A 5,909-nucleotide genomic window follows, 5' to 3' on the forward strand; every position below is an offset into this window, starting at 1 on the left:
GGCTCGCCGTCGCCGCTCCGGAGCCCTTCGAGGCCCCTAGCCCCCTCCCCTGGCCCAGCGAGCCCCCTCCCCAGCTCCGCCCCCCGCCGCGCCGTTGGCTGCGCCGCGCCCGGCCCGCGGCTCCGGTTGGACGACGGGTGTGCCACTTCCGAGAAAGAGGCGGGACCAGAGGCGAAGACCTGGAACTCCCGGAGTGGGGGGGATACCGCGGCGTACACCGCCCCCTAGCCACACCCCTAGCCGCGGGCTTCCTCGGCAGTGTCACCCGCAAGGTCCGCGGGACGCGCCTCCTGGCCCAGCCTCTCTCGCTAAGTTCCGACACCAGCCCTCTCCCGAACCACCCAGTTCACTCTGACCTGACACCGCACTCTCTAACCCTCGGCCCCGGCCCACCCCTCCATTTCCCCCACCCCCGGTTGGGCCCCTCAGACCACCAGTCCCACCCCCTGCAAGTCGCCCAGCTCTGCTTCTTCCATCTCCTCCTCCTTATCCACTGAGAACCCCCGCTTCTCGCCACCCCCACCGCAGCTCTACAATCCCTCCCCCTTTGTACTCCACCATTCCCTCTCTGTCCGCAGCCCCTCTGCCCCCATCCCTGCAGCCAGTACCCCCACCTCACCCCGCTCCTCCAGTCTGCCACCCTTTGTACCCCAGCCCCACCTCCTTGCCTCCCTCACTCCCTTTTCAAGTTCCCACTGTTGAATGATTACGTTTATGTCAAGTAAATATGCAAAACCCAAACACACCCACTTTTTAAAAGAGCAGAGAAATGGTATCTTTCGGGCGCCTGGGTGGCTCAGTCGGTTAAGCGACTGCCTTCGGCTCAGGTCATGATCCTGGAGTCCCAGGATCGAGTCCCGCATCGGGCTCCCTGCTCAGCAGGGGGTCTGCTTCTCCCTCCGACCCTCTTCCCTCTCGTGCTGTCTCTCATTCTCTCTCTCAAATAAATAAATAAAATCTTTAAAAAAAAAAAAAAAAAAAAAAAGAAATGGTATCTTTCTACTAGTGAAGTAAGAAGAGAGAGGTACAAGGTCACCAAGGAGTGGCTAAAGCATTAGGATTGGCTAGGGAAGTGTGTGTACACGTGTGTGTGTGTGTGTGTGTGTGTGTAGGGGACGGTTTACTAATCCACAGGGGACCGGTATTCTGGATGAAGCTTTGGACAGGGAAAAGGATACTATAGCCAAAGTTTGTAGGATTTGCCCTCCCCAGCTTTGCCCTCACTCAGCTTGCTTGTGGGGAACCACTTCTTTCTGCTCTCACTCTATTAAATTTGAATAGGGCTGGCCATAACCCTCCCCTCACCAGCTCCAGAGACATAGAATCCAAACCTAGCCAATCAGTTTATTCTGTTTCCTTGGTCACAGTAATTGGTTCAGGGAAGACATGTGACCTAACCTGGCCAGTGAGAACCAACCCTGAGACATTTGCTGCAACTAAAGAAAAAGGTTCTTTATTTCTACTGGAGTTGCCCAGCTGGTGGGAGGTGAGCCGGTCACCAGGAAAGAAGAGGCTTTATGAGATGAAAGTTTATACAGAAGAAAGCAGAAATGAAAATTTGTGAAAGACAGTTCTGACATCAGCACTTGGGTACCTGGATCCAGCCTTACATGAACTCCACTTTAATCTCAGAACCATTATGGGATTTTTTGGCTGTTGCTGTTGTTGTTAAATATTACTTTATTCATTTACTTTGTGCTTAGATTGGTGTGAATTGATTTTAGCTGCTTTCACCCCAAAAGAAAGAATCTTGATAAACAGAGAAAATATCTCCCACGCTCCAGTGTGGAGGCATGTGGAGTATGAGAAAACAAGAGGCCTAAATTAGAAAGGGCTGCAGGGGATGCAGTATCCTACATGAAGAAGTAGGGGCTATGCAAGACACAGCAGAGAGCCAATGTGAGGATCTACAGGACCCAAGGAAAACTGGCACTTGTTAAACACACATCAAAACAGAATTTACAAATACGTATGGATGCACCAGGCATCTATGATCTAGGTTAGCACGAAGCTTCACTCGGTGCTTCCTGGCAGCTAAGGCAATAGGGGAAATGTGTTCATTGAAATGGTTTCCCATTTTTGCTGAATGGATGTGTTCTTGTTTTCTCGAGAAACAAGGTTTGTTCCTGGAACGGAAGTTTAGCAGAGACCTTTTTGTTATTAAAATGTAGAGTGATCTGAGCCACCAGCGACCGTGGGAGCTCTGTGGAGGTGTCTCACCCAGCCTCTCAAGAAGGTTTCCTAAGGAGGAGACATCTGAATGAATAGGATGAATAGCAGTTAGGAAGGTAAAGAGAGGGCTAGGGAAAAGTACTCTGGACAGAGGGAAGAGAATATAATGGTGCGGAGGCAAGAGAGCTTGGTACCATGAGGGACCTGAGAAGGAGACTGCCTGCAACCTGGAGCGTAAAGAGAAGAGGTGGGAAGTGATGCTGGAGTGGTGCATGCAGGTGAGATCGAAGCAGGTCTGAAAGGCATTGAAGAAGACTGGGTGATCTCCTGAGGGCACTAGGGAGCCATGGCAGAGTTTTGAGCAGGACAGGAACACAATGTGTGCCTTATAAAGATTCCTCTGGTTGCTCTGTGGAGAGCGGATGGTGGGGTGAGACAGGAGGTCAGAGAACAGGAAGGAGGCTGGGTATAAAGAAGACTGGGGCCAGGGCAGGAGCCATGGGGGGTGAAGGAGAGGAGATGGATTAAAGAGATATTGAGGTTCACATACCAACACATCAATATATCAATATGAATAACAAACTGTGGTATACCCATATGGTGAACACTGTTCGGCAAGAAAAAGGATGAACTATTGATACACATCCGACATGGATGAATCTCAAGATCATTACGCTGAATGAAAGAAGCCAGACACAAAACGAAGTATGCTATGTGATTTCAATTACATGAAGTTCCAGAATGGGCCAGGCTGATCGCAGGTGGGAAAAAAAAATCAGGACAGTGGTTCCTTATCTTGACAGATTTTGGGTTACAAAGGTATATGCATTTGTCAAAACTCAGCAAATCGTACTCTTAAGATTTGTGCATCTTGTTATATGTAAGTTTTATCTCAAAAGAGAAAAATCTGAAGAGCAAACAAATGTTGATAGATAGGCTGAAGGACTCAGGGGACAGAGTGCTAAATATACAGGAGGAGCTGTTGTAGGCACTGGGGATACGGTGGTGAACAAGACAGGTTAAGATCCCTGACCTGCCTTCATGGAACTTACACTCTATTTGGGCAAAATGACTATACACAGAAACGTAAGTGAAATATACAGCACATTATAACAAGTGCTATAGAAAGATGTAACCCAGAGAATGGAGGGCGTAGTGATTTTTGGCAGTGGGAGCTATAATTTTAAATGGTTTGGTTGTGGAAGAGCTTAATGAGAAGGTGACATCTGAGCAAAGACTTGAAGATGAGGACGGGGGAAACCCCATGGATTTCTGGGAGAAGAGTGTGCTAAACGAAGAAACAGCAAGTGCAAAGGTCCTGAGGTTGGACTGGCTCATAAGTTCAGGGATCAGCAAGGAGACCAGTGTGGCTAGAGCAGAGGGATGGATGGGGAGAGTGGGAGATGAGGTCAGAAAAGGTGGTGTGGGGTATGAGGTGGACAGCAGTATGGGAAGATCACGTAGGATGGGTTTTTAGGTTACGTGTGGACCTTGGCTTTCACTCGGAGGGTGATGGGAGCATGGGAGGCTTTTGAACAGGGACGTGACATCTGGGTTAGGTTTGAATGAAGTCCTCGTTCCCTTCAGGTGGGAAAGAATTGGAAGCTCTCTCGTTTACAAAACAAACCATCCCATGGAGAGATTTATTTTGCTCATGAATTGCCATCTGGGCAGGGCTCTGCGCAGACAGCTCACCTCCACCCAACTGGCATCAGCAGGGGCTGCTCAAAGGCAGTGGGCTGGCATGATCTGCAGCTCCCCCACTCACCTGCTTGTTGTTGCTGCTCTCAGCTGGGACCTCACCTGTGGGCTGTGGCTGGAACCTCCACACGTGACCTTTCCACGTGGTCGCTTGGGCTTTCCCACATCATGGCAGCTGGGGCCCCGGGAGGGAGGGAGGGAGGAAGATCGATCGAGGGAACAGGCAGGAGCCGTGTCTCCTTTATGACCTAGACCTGGAAGCCATGCAGTGTCACCTCCATGCCCCTTTCTCAAGTCAGTCACGAGGTCCTGCCCAGCTTCCAGGGGAGGCAAGAGACTCCACTTCCTGATGGGTAGGGGCAAGCTTGCACAAGGAAGAGCGCCTGGGACTCAAAATATTCCTGTGGCCATTTGGCAGGGGGAATATCAGCCACACTCCTCATAAGACCATCTTGGAGCTCTGCCTAGGAGCAGCTCTGGGGGGGGGGCAGGTGGAGTCTTGAGCTTTGAGATACCGGAGAAGGAACAGGGGGATAGGGTCCCCAGAACTGTGCACACACCCAAATCTGGTAAGTCAGGATCTCTGGCCACTCTCTCCTGTACATCTGCTCAGACATTTTACCCTTGGTGTTCACCTCCCTATGTTCACCCTCCCTGCTGCTGGAGACAGGCGGGAGTTGCTTCTAACCTCTTTTTTTTTTTTTTTTAAGATTTTATTTATTTGACACAGAGAGAGAGAGCAAGCGCGTACGTAGGGGGGAGCAGCAGAGGGAGAGGGAGAAGCAGGCTCCCCGCTAAGCAGGGAGCCCGATGCGGGGCTTGATCCCAGGACCCCGAGATCATGACCCGAGCCGAAGGCAGATGCTCAACCGACTGAGCCACCCAGGCGCCCCTGCTCCAAACCTCTTTACGGCTACCTCTTGTGGTCTGATTCTCTCTCCACTCTCCCTTCCCCGGACTCTGACTCCTAATCATATGGTTTATAAAGGCCAGCTGGCATTCCTGGAATGCTGCCAGGGGCAGAAAATCCCTCCAACCTCAAGCCAAGACTAACCTGGAATTAGATGATGGAAATAAACAGCACGGGTCAGAAGTATCATGCACCGCTCCTGTGCCAAGTGCCGTACTAAGCCCTTCGCATTCCTGCTCTTACTAGAACATCACGACAACCCCATCAGGTATTTCCCCTGAAGTGTAGCATTATCATCCAGGGCGCTGGCGCCTGCCTGCCTGGGTTCAAATCTTGGATCCCTCGCTTGCCAGCTGTGTGACCTTGGGCAAGTTACTTAACTTCTCTGCGACTCAGAGAGTCATTTCCGAAAAATGCATTTGATAAAAACCACACTGTCACCCGGGGTAGAGTGGTTTATTGTCTCCCGATCTCCATTTCCTCCTTGTTATAGAACCGCACATCCATGATTTCACTATGTGCCCATGGAGGCCCTCCTGAGTAAATCACATACATTCCCTGGCCCATGTGGTCATGTGACATCCATCGCTTGGCCAACAAGATGGGAAAGATGCTGCTGTCCTTACACACACACCAAAGACTCCACCAAACGTGATGTGCCTCCTGCTGGGAGGACACAGCAGCGCCCATGAAATACTTCCGCCAAAGTAACCGAACCTGAATCAGATCAAGCTTCCGGATATAACTATCCATTCATAGGAAAGACAGTGGACAGAAGAACACATTAAACAACACTATGAAAAAACAATCAGCCAGATGGAGAGTGCGGGAAACCCTAGACCAGCACTGTCCAGTAGAACTTCCCACGATGATGGAAATGTTCTCTGTCTGTGCCATCCAGTATGGTAGCCACTGGCCCCATGTGACTACTGAGCCCTTGAAATGTACGCAGTGTGACCGAGGAACTGAATTTTTTATTTTTAGTTTCTGGGGTAGCTCCTTCTTTTCTTTTTTTTTTTTTTTTAAGATTTATTTATTTATTTATTTTAAGATTTTATTTATTTATTTGAGAGAGAGAGACTGAGAGAGAGAGAGCACATGAGAGGGGGGAGGGTCGGGAGGGTCA

Source organism: Neomonachus schauinslandi, chromosome 16, assembly GCF_002201575.2.
Source record: "Neomonachus schauinslandi chromosome 16, ASM220157v2, whole genome shotgun sequence".
Lineage (NCBI taxonomy): Eukaryota > Metazoa > Chordata > Mammalia > Carnivora > Phocidae > Neomonachus > Neomonachus schauinslandi.